The sequence below is a fragment of the Ambystoma mexicanum genome, chromosome 11 (assembly GCF_040938575.1).
Source record: "Ambystoma mexicanum isolate Mex_15411 chromosome 11, UKY_AmexF1_1, whole genome shotgun sequence".
Taxonomy (NCBI): Eukaryota; Metazoa; Chordata; class Amphibia; order Caudata; family Ambystomatidae; genus Ambystoma; species Ambystoma mexicanum.
The window spans coordinates 855264960-855289102 of NC_090934.1; the positions used below are offsets into that span (position 1 = coordinate 855264960).

At 47.0% G+C, this 24143-nt stretch overlaps 1 protein-coding gene across 1 annotated transcript in view; it reads left to right on the forward strand.

Moving 5' to 3' along the window:
* LRRC10B (leucine rich repeat containing 10B) overlaps positions 1-12508 on the forward strand; it is a 48070-nt gene extending 35562 nt beyond the window's left edge. Inside the window, exon 2 of the mRNA XM_069623882.1 lies at positions 11689-12508. The gene's annotated coding sequence lies outside the window, so the exon portion shown is untranslated. The remainder of the gene's footprint in view (positions 1-11688) is intronic.
* Positions 12509-24143: the final 11635 nt, after the last annotated feature.

The window sequence follows — 24143 nt, forward strand, 5'->3', positions numbered from 1 at the left end:
AAGCTTTGTACCGCAGCCAAAACAAACAAAGATTGAGGCGTTCACCAAAAAGAGTGATCAAAACCAGGCAGTTGCTGAGGAGCAAGTGACAGGACATGATCAAGAGCCCCAGATAGATGCAGCCAACAGCATAATATTCAAGGCTATCACAGCCCTAAGAACATCAATGGAGACCCATATAGACGAAGTAAAAACTGATGTGGGCCTCCTACGGTAAGACCTGCGTAATCTGGCAGGAAGAGTGGGGGAAATGGAAGAGAAACTAGAGCGTCTCTGCCTCCACCAAAGACCTACAAAAAACAGTCTTGGAACTTACGACGAAAGTCCAAATGCTCCAGAACCAAGCAGAAGAGGCAGAAGGGAGGGCAAGAAGCAGCAACATCCGTATTCTGGGGCTGCCTGAAGGGAAGGAGGGTAGAGACCCCACCATATATCGAGAAAATGCTCCTCCAAGAAATTGGCCCAGGAGAACTGTCACAGGGGTTTACAGTGGAAAGGGCCCACAGAGCTCTGGCAAGAAGAAAACCTCCCCCTTGAGTGCCAGCTCGCCCTATCATCGCTAAAATATTGAACTACCAGGACAAAGAAAAGATCATATCCTTCTCTAGAACAGGGGGGGAGATCTGATGGGGATCAGCCAGACTAGCGATCTACCCAGATCACACCATGCAAGTTCAGAGGAGAAAAGGCCAGTTCATCCCAACTAAGGATCGGCTACGACGCCCGAGTATAAAATACATGCTCCTATATCTGGGAAAGCTGAAAGTACTTTACAAAAGAAAATCCCTGTTTTTCGAGGCCCTGCAGGAGGTGAATGCCTGGATGGATGACAACCAAATGGAACAGGTACTGGAGAGGAACAAGGACATTTAAGGAGCTGCAGAAGGAAAAGATGTGGTTCAGTATGTTACATTGAATGCACGGACATAATATAGACTCAAAGGGAGCAGAGAGCTAAGAACTTAGCACTTGAACTGAAAGAGTTGGTTACCCCTTAGGCAAACCTCAAAGGGGTGAGCTCAGAGAACAGAGAGCTCTTAACCCCAAGTTTGACCTCCACTCATGTCAGGGGGAGACCACATTCTTCCCGTTTTTTTAGGACTAGAGTACTGAGTGGTGCTCGACCACCAGATCCCGAGGGTCACAGGGAACTAAGGGTGGTTATGCTTCCACAGGGATCTCCTGTTGGGCGGTTGGTTTATGGTTATGTTTGGCGAAGCTCATTTAAATTGCAACACGGCTTATTCCAAAAGAGGATCCAGATTAAGGAAGATACCCTCTGATGGGAAAGAGGGTGGGAGAGGATCCCAGGACCCACCAAAGTGATAGATGAGAAGGAGAGGGATGGTAACACATCAGATGGCTGAAAAGCTAAAAATATCCCCATGGAATGTAAGAGGACTAAACAATTATGTTAATTGTTAAAAGGTATTTGTACCACGCACCGTCACCAACGGAATTAGTCCCCAGGCGCGCTGGCGGATCTATAAACGATTAGGTGGGATGGGTTAGTATGGTGAAGTGAGAGGAGTGGTGTTCTGTTCTGTTGGCAGCTTCAACTCGGTATACACTGGGTGCTGAGCTTTGGTGCGGGTATTGGATCGGTGTCAGTCCGCGTGTGCTGTTGCTCCGGCTTCTGTGTTGTTGCAGTGTTGTGAAGTGCATGCAGCTTGTGGTGCGAGAGATGGTTGTGTGAGTTTTTAAGTGAGATAAGTATGCAGAGTTTGAGGTTATATTGGTTAGTGGGTTACCTGACCTTTAGCATGCTAACATTCACAGTTTTGTCTAAGTGTGGCACTTGTTGGCCTTCACAATCCTATCTAGAAGCGGCGCAGGCCAATGTTCAGAATTCTATCTAGGTGTGGGCATGCTAACATTCACAATCTTATCTAGATGCGACGCAGGCTAATGTTCACAATTCTATCCAAGCGTGGACATGCCAACATTTACAATTCTATTCAAGTGTGGACATGCTAGCATTCACAATTCTATCCAGACGCAACGCAGGCTAATGTTCACAATTCTATCTAAGTGTGGACATGCTAATATTTATTTACAATTCTATCTAAGTGTGGACATGCCAACATTCACAATTCCATCTAAATGTGACGCAGGCTAGTGTTCACAATTCTATCTAAGTGTGGAATGCTAATATTTAGAATTCTATCTAAGTGTGGCCATGCTAGTATTTATTTACAATTCTAGCTAAGTGTGGACATGATAATATTATGGCACTCTATGTTATTGGGAGATAAGATAGAGTGGCAGTGGTTTTCTGGAGTAGAGTAATTGTCCTACTCCCCACCCATGCCACACTCACAGTATTTGTTGGTGTCTGTTAGCTGCTGGCTTCCTTGGCATCCCCTGCGGACACCTGCAGACACATCTTGGAGCCGCCAATGTAGGAGCCGCCCTTGGCCCTGGGGCCCTTCGCCGCGGGGCTGCAACGGGCAGAGGGCTGCCCTGGGAGGGTTCGTGAAATGTGGGGAAGTAGCCAATCAGGGTGCAGAGGGAGCGTTTGGGAGGTCGGATTGGGCTGAGGAAGGAAGGGGGCAAGGGGTAAGGATACCGGAGCGCCAAGTGCGTGAAAACAAAAAACCTCATTTAAACACTTTTACAGTGCTCAAATTGTTGGGAGGCATCTGGGGCAAGGCTCTGGGGTAAACTCACCTTGTCCTGCTTCCTTAGTAGTGATGGTGCCGGCGAGGACACAGCGCGCTGCTACTTTGTTTAGGTTTGTGCAAGTAGCCAATCAGGGCGCAGAGGGAGGGTTTGGGAGGTCGGATTGGGATGAGGAAGGAAGGGGGAAAGGGGGAAGGATACCACAGCACTGAGTGCGTGAAAAAAACGCCATTTAAACACTTTTACAGTGCTCAAATTGTTGGGAGGCATCTGGGGCAAGGCTCTGGGGATACACTCACCTTGGCCTGCTTCCTTAGTAGTGATGGTGCCGGCGAGGACGCCGCGCGCCGCTACTTTGTTTAGGTTTGTGCAAGTAGCCGATCAGGGCACAGAGGGAGGGTTTGGGAGGTCGGATTGGGCTGAGGAAGGAAGGGGGAAAGGGGGAAGGATACCGGAGCGCCGAGTGCGTGAAAAAAAACACCATTTAAACACTTTTACAGTGCTCAAAGTTTTGGGAGGCATCTGGGGCAAGGCTCTGGGGGTACACTCACCTTGGCCTGCTTCCTTAGTAGTGATGGTATCAAAAGAGTGAGGCTGGCAGCATATCTGTGCCACAAAGGAATCCAGATAGCACCTATGCAGGACACACTTCACACCGGGAAAGCAGTCTCACGTACTGAATAAGTGGGGAGAGAAAGGGTTCAGGTTGACCTTCTCTAGCTACGAAAGGGGAGTCCTCACATGGATAGCCCCGACGGTCCCTTTCCAGAAAGTCGGGGTACACACGGATACAGAAGTAAGGGTAGTAGTAGTACATGGGTTTTTGGACAAAAAAGACGTCTGCCTAATAAAAACGTACGCCCCCAATCATGGCACAGCCACATTCTTTTGCTCCCTGTACACAAGGCTGGCCCCGTTTAGAGGCATGACATGGATATGGGGAGGAGATTTCAACTGCACAATAGACCCACAGAGGGACAGGTCAGACGGTAGATACTTTCCACCATCCCCCTGTCCCCAAAAAGGTCCTGCGAACATTAATGAGAGATAGAGAACTAAAGGACATTTGGAGATGGCTGAAGGGTCGTAAAAGGGAGTTCTCATTCTATTCAGGCACACACAAGATATACACACGGATAGACTACTTCCTCACAGGAATAGATCAGCTGGGGGAATTTGTGTGAGCCACATACGAAGGAAGGACCTTGTCAGACCACTCACCTTTGGTAGTTGAATGGGTACTTAATAATCAGCCCCCCCTGATACCCATGTGGAAACTATGCCTAGAGACCCTACAAGACAGACCATTCAGGGAACAGCTGGCTCAGCAAATAGAAGATTACTTTAGCCTAAATGAAGGAACCATTACTAATAGTGGAATCTTGTGGGAGGCCTTCATTTTGGTGATAAGGGGAGCAGCCATAGCAAAAGCAGGTGGGTTTGAAAGGAGCTAGAACGCAGGTTGACAGGTACAGAAGCTGAGATACGGCGAATAGAGGGTTCTGAGGTGATGGGAAAAGAGGAGGAAGGGAAACTTATTGAACTGCGGCAGGAATGCTAAGAACACTCTGAGAGGCTGGGAGATAGAGCTTTGCAAAATACACAGAGAAACTACATGGTCAAGGAGATAAGCCAGGTAGGCTGCTTGCCTGGCTGTCAAGGGGTAAAGAAACTCAGGAGAGAATAGTAGAAATAAAGGATAAATGCAGGGAAACATGGAGGGCACAAACATAAGTTAATTAAATCTTTCAGGCTTTCTACCAAGGCTTATATGAAGGCCTGGGAGACCCGGGGGAGCAAGAAATCAGGGAGACCATAGCTGACATAGGGTTGCCCACTCTGAGCACAGAACAAAAAGAAATGCTGGAGACACCTCTCACAATTGAGGAACTGTGGGATGTGATAACTATGCTGCTGTCATGATCTCTGCTTCCAAAAGATCAGGACTTGCCCGACTCCCTTGGAAGCAGACCCATAACCCCGGTTCCGAGTGCCAGCCAGTCCCAATTGGGACCTTTTGGACCCTGTCCTGGCGCCAGTGGCACCAGGCTCATAAAGATGCCCAGTCCCAGCGCTGGAAGCGCCGGGCTCATAATGCTTGGGTGGACTTACCTGCAGCAGACCATGCTGCTTACTTACCTGCCAGTTGAACCCCTGATCCTCTTCTGTTTGGGACTACTTTTCCTGTTGGGTGGGGCAGGAGCCACTCCCTAGGTTCAGAACACTGGAACTCTTCTGGAAAGCAGGAACTCTTTTCTTACCTAGGCGTGGCTGTGGAAGGAGACACCTAAGCACTACAGGAGGCTATTTAAACCACAACCGATGGATGAATCTTGCTTTGTGTTATTCTGCCTTCTCTGCAGCAGAACGCTCATCGTGTCTTCTGCTTCTGATCCTGGGCCTAAGGGAACAAAGGCTTACCATCCTGGAATCCAGTCTTCAGCAGCACCTGTAAAGACAAAGAAAGAACAGGTTAGCACTACGGTCTTCAGTGGCAGCGCATCTCTTACCTGGTCCATCGGCTGTCACCAACGCCTCGCGCTGCATTCTGGCATCTGAAAGACAAAGGCTTACCTACTCTTCGCACGCTCCGGAGGCCTTCGGCGCTGCATCCCGCATCTGAAAGACAAAAGAAGGTGCGTTTAAAGACATTGGGCAACTTTATTACTCACGTGCCATTACTCCTTCCCACGCCGAATCCAGTGGGTATTCCAGCACCCTTCAGCTTCTCTAAAGCTCCAAACTTGTACCTGCAAGATAAAAGGGACAGTTAGTGCGCATCGTGAAGCAGGCTACAAGCGCTTACTTACGTGCTTCCAGGCGCTTCTATTCCTCACGCGGGTTCGATCCTCAACTCTCATCAGCCCGCCATCCGCCATCGCCGGAACCCTGCAAAACAAGAGATATCATTACAAAAGACTTTTAAGACATTTGAAGTGCCCAGAACTTACCGTTCGTGCAGTTAACGACGGACAGCAGTCCTCTGAGGTCAAGAGGCCTGCACCCTTATCCAGTGAAGAAACTGGTTACGGCACCCTGCCCCGAGGCAGATGGAGAGCTCGGCGTTCACTTACCTAAGGTGAGGGTGTTAACCTTTGGGGTTCTACAGAAGAAGAGAAAGGGAAGAGGAGAGAGGCACCCAATAACCCCAGTTCATTAATCCCATATTTTCTATCTGCAGACATCTTACTCTTCAAGTCAGACATACAGTGCACAGAGGTCCAGCCCAAAGAGCCAACCGTGTGTTACACATCACCTTTGAAGATACGGCATTCACCCAGTCAAGACCGGCGCCTCTGCGGGAATCAGGTGAGCGTTACAGCTGCCCACGGTTAAAACCCCCGGAAGTGATGGACTCCCAGTCGAGTTTTATAGGGAATTCATAGATGTAGTAAGCAGAGGGGTGCACAATGGTGGCTTTAGATGCTATTAAAGACTTTGATTCCGTCAGGTGGGACAAGCTAATAGCCTATCTAAGGGGCTTGGGGTAAGGCGAGGGCTTTATCAGATGGGTTCAAATACTCTAATCCGGTAGCCAGAGTATGTACGGGCAAATTTATGTTGGCACAGTTTCCGATACTAACGGGCACAAAACAGGGATGACCACTGTCCCCTGTGTTATATATTCTCACCCTAGAACCTCTAGAGATATACTTCAGGAAGGAATTCAAGGAAACTGGGCTGCTTGTGGAGGGAGATCACCACATAATATCGCTATATGCAGATGACATGTTGCTATATATGCGACATCCGGAAGAGAACCTGAATCATGCCTAGACGTACTGGCAACATTTTCCAAACTGTCCTGTACCGCGATAAGTAGGTCAAACTTCTGCATATTCCCACTCGCAGTTTGGTCCGTCAACTCAGACATCTAGAACTTCAGTGGCGCATCAATACCTTCATATATTTAGGGGCCGATATCTATCATGACACTAAGGACACACCTCAACATAACACAGTGAAAGCGAAATCCTAATTAGAAACCTCTATTAAATTTTGGAAGAAATTACCTCTCTCGGTTGGGGTCAGGACAGCGCTTCTAAAAATTGTTGTGCTCCCCCGCCTCTTATAACACTTTGTAAATTTCCCACACCTGATACCGAGCCCTTCTTTAGGGAAATGTCCTTGACAATAGTGACATTCATATGGGGATCAGTGTGGGATATTTTGATCCATTCCAATGTGCCCCACTGCATCACTTTACAAATGGTGAAAGAAACAGCCCTAAATGGATGCGCTGACTCCTGTGTGCGCCAAAATCTGCAAAACTGCGTTTGGGTCACAACCACAAAAAACTGCACACCCTGCCGCACACAGTCGGGGGGGGGGTGAAAAACAGAGTTCTCACTGCAGGAGCATGCCATTGGTTTCTGTTACATTCAACATGGAGCAAAGCAGCAGGATTGTGCTGAAAACCGAAAATGCCTTTTAAAATGCTCTGCAAGCTTCAAAAGTGCTGTTTTTGGTGCTAGATCCATTTATTTTCCATTGAATCAGTGAAATTAAAAGGGTACTGAAAATCCAGGATTATCCAGTATGGCCAGAGGAACCGGGCCTCATTAATTGACAGCAGTTCTGAAATGTATCTAAGGAAAAGGCAGTCCAGGAGCATTTGTTTTCAGTTCCACATGAAAAATATGGCTAAAATTACAACATGTAACAATTTCAGCTGTGCAGACAGAAACTTTAAACAAAGGCTGGATACATGTATCCAGACTGCAAAGAAATCCCAGCGCTCAAGGGAAGACCTGGTGCTGAATAAAATGTATGTGCTGCATAGGAAAATCAGATTTAAAAGAACTCAGTTTAATGTGTTTTTCCTGGAAGAAAGTGCAAAATTGCCTATTTTGAAAGCATGTTTTTGTTGAAAGGCCTAATTCTTGAAGAAATGTCAAAGGATTGCTAATGTAAGATTCCCCTATAAACTTTGTTCATTTTCTCTGTTTTAATGAAAGATGTAGGTAACTTAAAGTTAAAACCTAGTCTTGAGTTAATTAATTATTACAATTCTGCTTTGACAGTCCCCAGCCTGGGAAAGGTTGACACTTCAGGTTGACATTCCACTGCTGGCAGGAAGGACTAATAGATGTGGGAAGGCCTTGCATAATCATGACAAAGGACTCATCAGACTTTCGTCTGGGCCCCATGCAAAGACAATTGCAGGCTTGAACACTCATCCCTACAGGGGAGGGGCAGGATGTTCTATTCTCTGGGAGGAGCCTTCTCATTGAACTTCAAAGGACTGGACATTTGCTCACACTTGTGAAGCAAGAAAAAAAAACGGACATGGATTTTGATTTTAATTTGCTTATTTTGCCACAGAACTTCATGACATTTAACTTGGTGGCAAGAATAAGTAAATGAGTGAAATGTGCATACATATAAATTTGAACTCATGCTAGTCAGTTGAAAACTTGGTAGGATTTCTTACTGCATAAGGAACAAAAGTTATGCAAAAACACTAATTGCGCAGAGATTATCAATGCTGCAAATCTAATATTGTCTACCCATGTTCTAGGGCTGATTGCACATATATATGTACCGAATTAGGAATTGTTAGGCCAAACCTTTATGATTAAAAATTGCAAAATTCAACAGAACGACAACCCCAGGTCCCACCGACTTGGAAGTTGTATGTAAATAAAACCCACAAAATATGTAATGTATGTGTCTGATTTTATTAGAGGGCATAATTATATAAATATGTATTTGTGGGAAAGTTAGATTTCTGTCCAAATAACTGTGGGAGGTTCCCAAGTCGCAGCATGAAACATGACAACCTTTCTGCCACCCTATCAGCAAAGAGCAAGGAGGGAACTGTGCCTTTAACCACTCATAGCCTGGTGGGTGTGGGTTGTAAGTCTGCCCCTACCATAAACTTAGTGATGTCACTTGGCAGGATAAATAGGGGAACCTCACAACACACAGGGACACACCGATTCCTGACTCCATCCTGATTTCCGCGTGGCGCTTTGATCCTGAATTCTACATCGTGTTCCTGATTCCAGATTCTTTACCAAACCAAGGCCTCAGCTAGGCCCAAATCCTGAAACCATCCCAAACTTAAGGGAAATAATTCTGATCCATTCTGGCTTGCTACCATTCATGCTTGCCTGCTGAAACTCGCCATCCCGCTGATCTACAGTGTCCAGCAACCAGAAGGTCCAATCAAATCAAGTCCAGTTTGAGGTGCCAGTCCAATTGACCAGAACCGCCTAGCTGACCTATCCCGCCAGAAGTATCCTGCTGTCTGTAGACCCGATCCGGATGGCAGAACCATTAACGGTCCAAATCGTAAATTAAAGTGGACTGTAAGTATCAATAGGAATCACAGTAACCCATAGTATAGTAGCCTTACATTGTCCTATCCCAATCTATAACGCACCCTATCTTTAACTTAAGAACTTGTAATATTGTCACCCCAGTCTTGAAACCTTGCTTTGATTCCGTGTGCTAGTGATAACTTCTTTACAATCCTTTTGTCTTGTGAAATCCCAAACTCTTAATCCTCCCTCGGGTAATCCGGCTGAGTCCTCCAGGGTGGCACGGAGGTGCTGGGGTTGGTTTCAGCGGACCACTCTGGAGCTTACTGTGTTTCAAACGGTAACCAGCCTGATTCCTGGTCCATTGTGACCTGGGGATATTTTGAAAAGGGGTGTGATATGAGTGGTATATCACTCAGAATATTAAACTTATAGACACAATAAATAAGTATTTCATTTGTGCATTGCATGCTAGGCTGAGACCCGGGTGTATTGCCTGATTCAAATCCTTAACATCAGGCAGGCGAAGGGTAACGCTAAATATTTTGCACAGATAATATGCAGAAGGAGGGTTACGCCTCCCGCACATAGAACTATATTACCTAGCAAGACAGCTGCAGCATGTGGCGGGGTGGCTGGCGACGCAGAGACGATTGAACATGCCCTCTTGAGTGGAGAGATAACCCTGTATCTACTGAAAGAAAATCCTATGGTTGGAAAAAGACACAATCGCAGATTCCTCTTGGCTCCTACAGCTGGGAAGAGACATATGGGCCAGAACCAAGATAGTACTCAAATTAGAGGAACCCTATTCCCCCCAAATACCATTGGCTGCCATCTATGGTAAGAACATAGAGGACATGAAACTATATAGGTCAGAGTGGGAAGGTAAAGGCATAGTTACGATAGAGAACTTGAATCCCTCTAATGTACTACTTACATTCCAGGAACTAGAGGATTCATTCAGTATTCATAAGGGGCAATTCTTGAGGTACTTGAGAATGCTACATTGGATAAGTATGAGGTGGACAGACTTCCCAGGCAACTGTGAAGAGAACGTGGTCTTAGGCTTACTATATGATGTGTCCGAGGGAAGACATGAGGTGTTCAAACCATACAAAGGGTTCTTAGATGGGTGGCCCAAGGATATAACTAAGTCAAAGAGTGCATGGGAATTAGAAGTGGGGAGAGAGCTCACAGAAGGTGAATTGTCTAGAGCATTACTGTACCAAAGAAAGTCTCTTGCAATGCCAGATTACAACAGACTCACTTTTATGTAATACATAGGGCATACCTGACACCACAGAGAGTGTCCCATTTCCCGGGCTCGGAGGACAGAGAATGCCTGAGATGCCCTAAAATGGGTGCAAAAATCACAAATATGTTTTGGAGCTGCCCTGTGATAATAGAAATTTGACAGAGGAGGGGGAAAAGAGACTAAGAGAAGGGGGCATTACAAGTTATGCTTGGTCATCAGAGGCTTGCCTTCTGGGATTAAAGACCCACCCCAAAAAGACCAGGACAGGAAACAGAATGGTTGACTTAGCATGGGTCCTAGCAAAGAGAAGGATAACCATGGCATGGAAGTCGAGAGAAGGCCCAAGCATAGATGCATGGTGGGAAGATCTAAAATGATGATCCATGGCGGAGACTGTGGCGTGGTACGAGGCAATCCACAAAGGGAGGAAGGAAAGCTCAGAGGACATAACAATATGGAATGCCGTAGTACATGCCTTGTTCACCTCACCTGACAACGGACCTCCCTGAATTACCAAAAATACAAGACAAAATGAGAGAAATGATATAGGAGCAAAATGGAGTCATTCCAAGTCCTGCAGAAAACAGTAATCACTGCAGGCGGGGGCAGACTCGGGAATCTCCAAACATATTTCAAGCCATGGTTGTAACATTGGGTTTAGTTGGGTAGGGATAGGGGAATTGGGGATGAGACAGAAGGGTAGGGGGCCATTCAGGTATATGCACTGCAATATGTGGTTTAAATATTGTAACATGCTAAGAAATTAAAAATGCATAATAAACATATTTAAAAATAAAGAAGGTGATCATGTGCATGACTGCTCAAATGATGTTATATTTTATGTTCACATACATCATGTGAAAGAAAATGCTTTAGTGGGAGGGGAAATTCTCTTTATTGATGGTTCTTTGGAAATTGATCGAACTAGTGGGGAGAGGCATTCAGGCTATGCAGTTGTAAGACACAAATTAAATGGTGAATTTGAGGTAGTGGTGAGTGCAAGACTACCATCTCATTTTTCAGCACAATCGGCTGAATTGGTAGTGCCACCAACCCACCCACCATCCCCCTTCCCTACTTAGCTCTATGCTTGCTGCACGGTCCACTTCAGCACAGCGGCGTCAGATCCGTCCCTCTAATGCGGGTCGGATCGGACATTGCAGTGTCCCTTTTTCTTCTTTTTTGTTGTTGTTTTTTTTCTGGTCCCCGCCTCCAATATTGAAGAAGCAGGGGACACCCCTGCAACCCCCCCCAAGGCTAATACATACCGAATATAGGGAGATGGGGACACCCCCGCTCCACATGCTCGGTATGTATTAGCCGAATAGTTTGTTTATATTCGATAAAATGTTACAGGCCAAATTCGGTCAAATGTAACATTCAGTCAAGTAATAATAATACCTCGAAATCAGCCAGTTTCAGACCACCATCTTACGCCCCCATCTAGAGTCAGGGATGATGCCCAGAGTGTAGCACAGACTCTAGGTGATGAAATTCATGATTATTTGGCATGTTTGACTACCAGAGTTTCTTTCATTACAGATCAAGTCAAGCCTCAGAGGAAGGGGTCAAGGAACACGGAAGAGGACGGCCAAGTAACCAACCTGAGTGAATTATTACCACTACCAAAGTTATATGTTGGAGACCAAATCCTCATAAAGAACTTCACCCGTAGATGGCATGAGCTGAGATTTAATGGCCCCTTTTGTGTTGAGGAAGTGTCCCCTACTGCAGTTAAGATATTGGGAAGAAGAGCTTGGTTGCATTTAGGAGACATGAAAATCTACAAAGGTGAGACCCTAACTCCTGTACTCGTTGACCAAGAAGCAAGACAAGAAGAAGAATTTCACTTTGTACAGACTCGATCAATGACCAAGAAGAAGGACGACAAAACAGCATGTGGTTGGCACATATTCCTTTTGAACTGGAATTCAGTGGACATTCCTTTTTAGCAGGAAGTGCATGGACTTGCAGAGAATTCCAGAGGCAAAAACATACTTTCTAGAAATTCTTTGAAGGAAGAAATATTGCATCAGTACTATGCCGAAATGTCCGTTTTTTATTAGATATTAGAAGAGAGATTAATATCCAGATTCGTTTTTAGGAGCATATCCATTTCAAGGATAATATGTGATACCCATCAACAGTGACACACATCAGCTCGTAGTTGCTTTTTTTGTTTATATTTCAGTCATACCCTGCTCTCGTTAGGAGAGACGTTAATATTCAAACCTTTCTTCATGACCCTAAAAACGGTCCCGTCATTAGAAGACTCCTTATGGCGATAATTGAGCAGATTGTGCAGCTACGAATGTAAATTGAACAACTGTATTAAAATGATTTGTGAAGAAGATAATGTGGTTATAGAGAGAGTACGAGTTCAACAAGTATTGGGATGGCACACTGTGAGGATGTGAGCAGGGTGGCCGACGGAATGCGGGACGCCCGGGCAGAGGAGCCCGCTGTACCGCGGGCATGTGCGGTGCAAACGCTGCCAGAAGTCGCGCTGATGGGGGGCGCCGGGGAGGTGTCCCTGTCGACAGGAACGCCTTGTCGGCGTTCCGCGGCGGTGCCGGCGTTGCAGCCGGAGCGCCGCGTACTCCCACGAGGACCCGGGCCACTAGCGCTGCGGCTGAGCAACCCGGGAACACGGCGTGCATCGGCGGCCTCCAGCGGCGAGCAGCGGCGGGGCTTGGAAAGTCGAGAGCCCGGCTCGTGCCGACCGCTCGGCGTCGGAGGAGCGCCATACACGTGGTCAGGAACCAGACAGTGGGGGCAAACCAGAACCCCCTCCTTACCTCGAGCAGGGCAGACCCCTGGCAGCAACATGGGGCCTCGAGCGGGACGGGCCTCCGGGGAGCATGTCTCGGGGGAGGCACCATGTTGGGGGGGCGGGGCCTATGGAGGGGGCGTGTCAGACACGACCCGGGTGGGATGGCGACCAGGGAGTGGCTGACAACAGGGAGGGGGAGCCGGGACCAGGCAGCCAAGGGAAAGGAGGAGGAGGGGAGGGGGCAGCTCTACTCATAGAGGGTGGGTGCCTAGGGTCCCCACCAATCGGAAAGGGGGGGAGGGAAGTTGTCCCTGATTGGCCCTCTTTCCCTCCAAGCACCGGGTATAAAGGGGACTGGCCTAATGGCAGTTTTGTTGCTTTTTGCAGGGAGAAGGAGAGGAGAGTGAGAGCAACTGGTGGGCCTATCCGGGTCCGTGAGAACAGGAGACACTTCAAGGGGAGAGGAACTCCTGGTGCCTTTTACTCACAGTGAAGTAACTGTGGGACAACCTGGAGTCCAATCACTGTGGTTAAGACATTACATTTAACCAGTGTGTAATAAAGGTCTGCAAAAACTCCACATCGGCTACTGTCCTGATTTCCACAAGTGGCGTAGTCGGCAGGATTCACGAGAACGCGATGGAGAAAATAATACAGACACTGTCAGAGGGGCAACAACAGTTACAACAGCTCTTCCAACTTCAGGCCCAGCAGGCGGCCGCTGATCGCCAAGCCTTTCAGCAGGCAATACAAATGCAGGGTACCCTGCAGTCCACGTCTCAGGACAAACATCAAGAAACGATAAAACACCTGACGGATGCAGTGACCGGCACCCGAAACCAGCCCATGGTCCCTTCTGCAGTGTTGCAGAAATTCAAGGAAGGCGAAGACCCGGCTTTCTTTTTTACCACATTCGAGAGGATCGCCCGAAATGCACAGTGGCCGGTGGACCGCTGGGGCCAGTATGTCACTCCCCTTTTGTCTGGCATCATGCAAGGTGCCTACCAGGCCGTTAACCCAAACGGAACCACGCCTTACGCTGAAATCAAGAAGGCAGTGTTGGACCGGTTGGGACTTGACGAAGAAGCCTACAGAATGAGGCTACGCGACACTAGACTCAAACCGGGGGAGAACCCCTGACAGCTCTTCTACCGCGTTAAGGACCTCACCGAGAAATGGCTGCAAGCACCGGGAACAGGCCTACAGGATGTGTTAGATAAGGTCACCCTGGAGCAGTTCGTCGAGGCCCAGCCCCCTCCGATGGGTTTTGTCCCCGGAAGAGAGGCGCCGAGCAGATGGAGATCGGATTCATGAGGGCGGAGCAAGGACCACGATGCCAAGGTCTCTACGAGATGGACGTCCGGGTAGACGGGAACCCGGCCAGGGCCCTACTCGACAGTGGAAGTCGGCAGACGGCGGTGCTACCAACCGTAAGTGATTCTCCTTACCTCACCAATGTTAGTATCCCAATTCGGTGTATACACGGGGATGTGAGGACCTACCCCATGAAAACCATAACAGTAGAGGTGGGCCCTAACGTTGCAGAGATGAGAGCTGCCGTCCTCCCCTCCTTACCCGCCCCGGTGGTGATTGGAACCGATCTGCCCCACTTCCACCAGACTCTCAAAGCCCTAGACCAGGGATGGTGGGAAGAAGCACCCTTTGCCAGGGAACCCATCCCCCCGAACACCCAGGGACGGGAGAGACCCGCTAGGAAAAGAAGGGAAGCTCGCCTTGCTAAATGCGCATCCATGTATGCCACCCAACGGATAGCCTGGAACCCCGAGGACCATGAGGATTCCATCCGGGGAGAAACCCTGACGGACCCTACCTTAACACTTGCCTGCGAAAGAGCCATCACAGATGGGGACCCAGACCTGACCAAGGGAGCCAGTTTTACATCTAGACAGGGCCTGCTCTATCGGGTCTACCAAGAGGAGGGAGGAGCACGAAGGGAACAACTACTCCTACCCAAAACACACAGGGGTATTGTCCTCCAGTTGGCACATAATCACCCGTGTGGGGGCCACATGGCCTCCCTAAAGACACAGCAAAATATTCTAAAACGTTTCTACTGGCCAGGGGTCTATGGGGAGGTGGCGAAATTCTGTAAGGGGTGCAAAACCTGCCAGCTGACGAGTGGGAAAAAGCCAGCCAAGGCACCTCTACAGCGGATGCCCTTGATCACCATACCCTTTCAAAGGATAGGTATAGATCTGGTAGGCCCGCTCGAGCCAGTCAGTCGTGGATACCGATACCTGCTGGTCATTGTGGATTATGCCACCCGGTACCCCGAGGCCTTCCCCCTAAAGGGGACGTCGGCTAACCAGGTATGCCACCAACTCATCCCATACTTCGCACGGGTAGGCCTACCCACCAAAATCCTCACCGATCAGGGTACAAACTTCATGTCAGCTGTCATGCGACAAGTCTGTGAAAGACTACAGATCAGACGGCTGCGCACCTCGGTCTACCACCCCCAAATGGATGGGTTGGTGGAGAGGTATAACCAAACGATAAAGAAAATGATGAAAAGGGTAACAGGCCCGGAGGGGAAGGACTGGGATAGGGTCATACCCCTGATCCTAATGGTATTGAGGGACACTCCCCAATCCTCGACAGGATTCTCCCCGTTCGAGCTGCTATTTGGAAGACAGCCCAGAACAATCCTAGATCTGGTCAAGGAGGACTGGGAAAACGCTAAGGAAACATCCCTCACCGAGTACGCCGAGGACCTTAGGGAACATCTGTCTACCTTGAGGGGACTAGCAGAAACCCATCTAGGTATAGCCCAAGACCGGCAGGAGAGGGCATACAACAAGGGCTGTCGCCTAAAAAAGCTAGAACCAGGGGATAAGGTACTAGTGTTGCTACCCACCAGTACGAACAAAATGTTGGCTCGGTGGAGAGGCCCTTATGTGGTGAAGGACGTAGTGGGACCGGTGAATTACCGGATACACCAACCTGACCGGACCCCATCACATAAAGTCTACCATATAAACCTACTGACGAACTGGACCGAGCCTGCCCCGGTCGACGTTCTGGCCACCCAAGGTACGGGGGTGATCTACGCAACCGGCCAATTGGATGCGGTGCAGTGGGGGGAAACACTAACGGAACACATGAAGAACGAGATCCAGGAGACGCTCAACCCCCACCGCAACGCCTTCTCCCATTTACCTGGAAGGACGACAAAGAAAAGACGGCCTTTGCTACGCCCCAGGGGCTCTTTCAGTATAAAGTACTACCATTCGGGTTGCATGGGGCACCGGCCACCTTCCAGAGGCTGATGGACGTCCTTCTGCAGCCCCACGACCAGTACGCCGCAGCCTACCTAGACGACATCGTGATATACAGCAAATCATGGAGTGACCACCTGACCCATCACCTGACCCAGGCCGGACTCCATATCAACCCAGGGAAATCGGTCCTAGGGACCCGGGAAACCAAGTACCTCGGACATATAGTCGGTGGCGGAGCGATTCGACCACAGGTGTCCAAAATCGAGGCTATTCAGGGGATCCCAGTACCAACCAACAGGAAACAAATAAGGGCCTTCTTGGGGTTTATAGGGTACTATAGACGCTTTATTCCCGGTTTTTCTTCCCTGGCTGCGCCGCTGACCGAGGCGTTAAAGATCGGGGGTTCCCCAGACCTGTCGACCAATCACGCAGCCATACTGGCCGTCGAGGAGCTGAAGCGCAGTATATCATCCCACCCGGTGTTGGTATGCCCTGACTTCCGGAAGCATTTCTTCCTGCAGACGGACGCCTCTGGCATGGGGTTGGGGGCAGTCCTGACGCAGGAGGTGGACGGGTTCCTACGGCCGATCTGTTTTGTGAGCCGGAAGCTCCTTCCGCATGAGTTAGCGTATTCCACGATAGAAAAGGAATGTCTCGCCATCAAGTGGGCGGTGGACACCTTACGATATTATCTACTGGGGAGGAAGTTTACGTTGTATACCGACCATGCACCGCTGCAGTGGTTGGCGAGACACAAGGACACCAACCAACGGGTGCTGCGGTGGTTCCTGTCCCTCCAGCCCTTCGACTTCATCACCTTACATAGACCTGCCAGCTTCCAGCTGGTGGCGGATTACTTGTCCAGGTGTTCGATCCGGCCCGACCGGCCTGGATCTGTGGTGGGGGTATGTGAGGATGTGAGCAGGGTGGCCGACGGAATGCGGGACGCCCGGGCAGAGGAGCCCGCTGTACCGCGGGCGTGTGCGGCACAAACGCTGCCAAAAGTCGCGCTGATGGGGGGCGCCGGGGAGGTGTCCCTGTCGACGGGAACGCCTTGTCGGCGTTCCGCGGCGGTGCCGGCGTTGCAGCCGCAGCGCCGTGTACTCCCACGAGGACCCGGGCCACTAGCGCTGCGGCTGAGCAACCCGGGAACACGGCGTGCATCGGCGGCCTCCGGCGGCGAGCGGCGGCGGGGCTTGGGAAGTCGAGAGCCCGGCTCGTGCCGACCGCTCGGCATCGGAGGAGCGCCGTACACGTGGTCAGGAACCAGACAGTGGGGGCAAACCAGAACCCCCATCTGAGTGCTTTATGCTGATTAAGCATTCACTCCTACTGTACTGGGTCTTCTTTCTCTTCTTGGTACATTTTCCAAAGTTCTAAAACTGCCAGTCTTTTCTCTAATTTCTTGTAGTCATGTGTTGTAATACTGCTTTTAACAACGACCCTCCTTGCGGCAATGGCATGAACATTTTAACAGCTGTGCCCTTTACCCATTCTGCACTGTACTGTTTGAGCTTGGGCACATGTAGTGGTAATGTTTTACAATGGTGCATGAGAGGAGTGTCTTCCATAATGACAAGTCGCAATTGACTGTCGATACTTACCAGATCATTAATACATCTCTATCGATCTAAAAGCCTATTGCTCAATTGTCTTAATCTCAAATCAATAGATATGGGCAAGCACCATCAATTGCCGCCCAGTCCTCTTTTACATCAGCAACCTAACTCTCTCCCGATTGGCGCCAATTGTTTACTACACTTTAACTCAAAACAACGCCACTTCCAACCTTCACAGCTTGTTACTTCTCCAGACTTCATACACCAAATAATACTTAAAACGACAACACAACACACATTAATAACTTTTGTGATCACCTTCCCTTTTCCCTATAATCCTTTATAGTAACAGGTATTCTTTCCTCGCCTCCAATTAAATTACACAGTGCAGAGTTTAAGACATCTCGTTTCACAGTCCTGACTGTGTGCATTCTCTCTCTAAATATTCTGACTGGAATTTGAGACGTCTTCTTCTATCTCCCTTGAAATAGGATTACTTAAGCACAAAATGTCCCTTTACACAAAAATATCACAATCCCGCCCCTTTATATTGCCATTTCCCTAAGTCTTAATCAACTCGAGGCCTTCGGTATCGACTCCTCCTCAAATCAGACCACTTTGCCTTCTGTCAGTGGAGCACCGTGGTAACCAAGCAGGAATTTCTCCAAAGAGGGACCTACCCACTGTGTCGATTCTTCTTGCAAGATTATTTCTATCATCCGCTCTGTACATGAAACTCCATGATCTTCCAGTTAATGGCGGAGGATGCCTGATCATCCGAAACTTTGAAGTCAAACTAGTTTAGATCTGAAACCATCCACACTGCTACCACGTGAGTTTATGGCCCTTTGCACATGCATATGGTAATAGATGGGATTACACCAAAATAATACTGAGTCCAAATGACCGGACAAACTCAAGAAGATGGCAAGTCACTGTTTTATTAACAATTATCTAAAACAGGGAGTTTATAACGAACATCAACGGACGTACGCTTAGTCTCTCAGTGCTATTCACAAAAAACATTATTATATACGCATCAGAGTGAGGTCATACTACGTGGCAATAGTGAAAAACCTATCAAGGGGCGGGATTGGTTAAGGGAAACATCTAGATATACAATCATAGAGGAGCTAGGATTGTTATTGGCTGTCCTTTATCAGGTGGACAATTTATGCCTACCTCTATAAACATGTCATTTCAGAAACACTGCTTACATCATGTTTGATTGGTCTCCTAAGCTATAAGGTCCCTCATTATGCAGACTAACACAATTAGTTGGCCCGCTTGTGTCATGTCTGGAACATTCAGTACATTTAGCAGCACGTAAGCCAAGACCCAGGTGCAGGGAGATAGGACATGAAGTTATCTCACCACCAAATTAGCCCAACAGCTCTCATCACCCATGCCTTCTGCCATGAAATTGTCTTTGTACTTTGCCTTGCAGAGTATTCCTATCTTTAGAATGCACAGGAGTGAGGGCACTCTCTATCATGTCTGTAAATCCAAGTTCAAACCCTATTTCCATCCTTGGCTCACGTGACAAGAGACCACGATTTGGTCCATTCTGCTACTTTTAAATGCTTTAAATGAATTAAAACTTGACACCCTTTGTGTAATTTCTTGCACCTTAATGTGAGAGAATTAATCTTCTGCACACTCGTTCTCTTCAGAGTAGATAGCTGACCTCGATTTCTAGGATCTTTACTTCAGGCAAGACAGCCTCGTCATGCAACTTCAGCAGCCTATTATTCCACTGCAACACAGCTTTTCATTCCCCTTTCATGGTTTTTGCCTTACTATCTCATGATACCAATGTCCAGTTTCTATACAACGGTGACTTTGCCTGCATTCTATTCACTACTCATAGCTAGCATACATGGTGACTTGATCTACCATGAGTTTCAGCGACTGTACATTCATTGAACTTCTATTTTCTGCAGCACTGTGTTAACGTGTAATCTTCTTTTACACTTTAAGGTTTATGGGCCTCATTACGAGTTTGGAGGTAGCCATGCCCTTAATAAGCGCTTGGCTACCCCCCAAACCCGGGTCCGTGGTCCCTGAATGGGGAAATACCGGGCCATTCCGACCTTGGGGGGCTCGGTATTTCCCCATTCAAGGAACCCGGACCCGGTCCATCCCCATTCCCATTTGAGTCCCCATAGGGCTCAATGGGAATGGGGAGCATGCTAACAATGGGCCCGTTAATGACAGGCCCTTTGTTAGCATGCTGGACAGCTCGCGGGACCCGCTAAGGATGTCTGGTAAAGCCAGGCATCCTTAGCATGTCCCGCGAGCAGACCTCATAATTAGGCGGTCGGGGGTTAACAGCGCCGTTAACCCCCTACCGCCAGGGTTGTAATGAGGCCCTATGTGATCCTTTTACTTCGTCTCTTCTACTCTAGGATCTATACATCATCTTTATTTAGTATCTCGGGACATCGTGCACACTTTCCTATGATATCATCAGTTCATTTTCTCAGCTCTTTCTCATATTCCTTCATGGAGTTCCTCCTGTAGGTTGTCATCAGTTTGGGGGTACATTCGATGGGGTTGTCTCAATGGATATCTCCTTCCAAAAACTTGCTGCGGTATTGCTACGATAGCTGGTGTCAGGCAAGGCATGGTCCCATGTGTCCAATACAAAGGAGGTAGGGGGGCGGGATCTCTTGCGGATATATACATCTGCTCCTCTACAACCGGCACCACTGTTACCGGGGCCTGTGATTGTGGCATCCCCATGGAGTCCTGTAGGACCCCATGGGAGTGAGGATTTACCGGCATCGCCACCACCTTTCATATCCCAGTAAAACCGGGATATTGGGCGGTAGAGACGGTACTGTAGCCCCAGTTATCCCGCCAGCAGAATTACCGGCGGGATACCGGGTGACTTGTACTGAGCCCAAACAGGTGGCCTAGTCCACAGTCACCAAGATGTACCTGTTCCCTGCTTTTGAGAGGCTTAGAGGTTCTATGGTGTCCATATCTGGCATTCAAAGTAGCACATCAATGATTGGTAAAGGGTGCAGGGGAGCGCTTTCCACATCACATCAGGAGGTCTACTGGCACATCCTACAAGCGCGACAATATTTATGTGCTAGTAAATGCCATGCCAAATAAATCTACTTAGGTACTAGGTTCAATGATGCCCCGGTGACCTGTGGACAAGTGTAAATGTGGCAAGTGGTTTGCCAGTTCTCTGAATGGAAAGCACTAGTAATGATACCAGGGTAGCCTATTCCCTTTCAGATTATTTTTATCCTGTATAGCAGCCCTCAATTCTCCACAATTAAATATGATACATTCTTATGTCTGCCTTCCCTGATTGAGATTTTCTCTTCAAAGGCAAAGTTAAAAGATAGATCCTTGTGTTGGGCAGCAACACATTCTGGGCTCAAGGAAAAGGAGTCCAGTGGCTGTTGAGCAGGGGTTGCCATATTTGTCGAGGTCCCCCGAGTCTGACCTCCTGTTTGCCAAGTTGTACTTGGAGCATGCTCTGGTCTTTAGGGGAAAGTCACCTGTACCACCCCATGGTGTATGGGAAGACCCAAAGCCCTTCTCACCCCTCACACTATGCAGCAGGCCAGTAGCCTCTTCTGGTGTTGTGGGTAGACACATATCACAGATAATCTTCCCTTTCCGTGTGACAAAGGTGTTGGTCCCATGTTTGAATAACAAGACCTTTGCTACACCTCTGTAGTCTCTGTATTGGAGATCTAGGAGGAATCCCGCTTAACACTAAACTAACACAGTTTAGAAGTGTCAACTCTATCTAGGCCCTGGGTGGGTAGAAAATATTTATAGAGAAGATAGAGTGCAGGGTAACCAGGAGTACTGAACAGAGTGATCAATCATGGTACACTAACATAAAAAATCAACAATATTTTAATGAAGTATGAGCAATGATTAAAACAGAATTTAATTGTTAGACATATATTAGCAATAAGGCTTAATGACACAAAAACAACATTTCTTAAAACTATTTTCATAGGAAAACGTCAAAATCAATGAATGATTTTTGTTACAAAAACAATTTTCGTTGTATCAATGCATTTCATTCATTGTATGCATATATCAACTCATTGACACTCATAAGATCTTTGTTAACTGTGTTACAATTCAGAGGAAAGGGGTCTCAATGTGTTTCTGTTCTGAAAAAATCAATATAGAACATTCATCAGGAGGATATTTTGAGAGTGGAATATTATTCAGAAACTCCAAGTGGAGATGAGGGGTCAATGCAACCTGCAAGATTAAAAGAGAAATCAGGATAAGCTATCTAATAGCTAGAGTTCCTTCACAGTTCACTTAGTAGAACTTAGAACCTAAACTACAAGTGTAAGAAAGACCTTGGGAGGTTCTTGTGGGTGCAAACAACTTCAGAAATAAGGTGGGACTTTTTAGTAGGTCCTTTGTTGCCAAAACTGCAAAGAAAAGCAACAACTTAGCTTTTCTGTAATGCTAAAGCAATGCCATTAAAATCTGCCGTAAGGGTGACTAGCTGGTCACTCACCTGAATGGTGAGGGAGGTAAGAGAAGTTGGGCCAGCCGGATGGTGGGTTGGACGCTGTGTCAACGGTGCAGACCGCACTGGAGAAAGTGTTCTTGCTAAAAACTATTGAAGAATCTCGAGCTATGCTGGAGAATCCATTCTCACAGAGTATAGAAACCTGCAAGTTATAAAAGTGAAATGCCCTGTATCAAATCTAGGGCTGGTGTCTGGACAGAGCATGCTGTTCACTTGAATCAAGGTAAATAGATTCATAAATTGGAGGTTAGATAAGAAATGGAAAATACCTTAAACGGTGGGCTCCGATCCTCAGTAATTTTGAGATGTTAGCAGTCATTGCACTCTGAAAGCTGATGTATTTGATGGCCAAACTTGTATACATGCTTGATATTTGCAAAAGCTTTATTGTTAGGGTGACTTTTGTTTCAAAAAAGAAAAGAAAATGCTTACGCCCATGCATTGCACCCTTTGGGCAGTCTACACACACATACCACCAGAGTCTACACCTCCCCTGCATCCATCCCAGCTGTTTGCATCATTGAAAGTTTTTTTAAAAATTATTTGCTTTAGTTTATTATAAACCTTTACAAAATACAGACAATTTCAAAACGACAAACAATTACAAAGCATCGGAGAAACAATAACACAGCAATCTTTCACTTAAAAATCACAAACATCTAAAACAAATTATCCATTCAATACTGTGCAGAATGCTAAATACTTTAAGAACAAGATGTTAGTAAGTTCCTCCCAGTTGATCTTACACAACAACTAAGTATGGTTAGATCATCATATCACAACATTAAAAAGTAAATCAATGTTTAGCATAAGTCATAAACATTTCTCAGAAAAGACGTTGCATGTATAGCTAATATACTGGAGTTATCATGCAGCATTCTATTCCAAATAAATTCCCTGTTGACTGATTCAGTTGAACGTACAAATTGTGCAAAGTAAACAATTCTTTGACTCAGAAGGGCTGGACAAATAAGTAGAAGGTGTTGAAGCGATTCCACCATCCCCTCAAATTTACACCATTGCCATCCTTCGAAGCATTACTTCTAATACTCTTAATTTGATTGGTTTGTATCACATTGAACCTAAAACGCATAAAGTCATTACCTAGCCTCTTACACCGATACTTCTTCAGATAACCTTCAATTGCTGGTTCAAATTTCCATATTGAACAGGCCTGTTCATAAAATTTTGTCTCTGAAATTCTATTCACAGTATTCTGCCAGTCAAAACCCACTAGGCTTGCTTTTATTTTAACTGGTTTGTTAAGCATTGTTGCGATGGACATGCCCAAATTACTCAGACCTTTGACCGTCTCGTTATGCAAGATGTTTATGGAGGGGTTAGTTAGTTAATTATAAGCACAAGCATATAAATCCCCCTCTTTCGATATTTAGCATTTTCTCCACAGACACATTATTTTCCAAAGTATCAAGGTCTTAAGAGATTGCAGCCCAAATTCGTACCGTATGAGTTCAAGCGGTATGCAAACAACACATTCCTCCAAATTTTCCCCTCCAGGATCTTCAAATAATCCATGAACTCATACGCAAACAGTTCTAAACCATAAATAAGTCTCGGCACAACCTTCGTAATGTAAAATTCCCTCAGGAGTGCCATGGAAAATCTACCAAATTTCATTTCTATAAAACACATTTGTCTTATGGCGACTTCCGCTTTTAACTTTAATAGATTTTTTATTAAAGTAGTTGAACCCACCCCTGAAAAGTAATAGCCCAAGTATTTGAAAGCAGGTTGGGATTTAATCGATTTACCTTCACAAAACCAGGTAAAAGCATTTTGCCGCTTATTGAATTTTCCAAATCGAACAATAAATGTCTTTGCCGGGTTAATTTTTAGTAAAAGATTAGATATAAACATTTCAAACTCCTTGA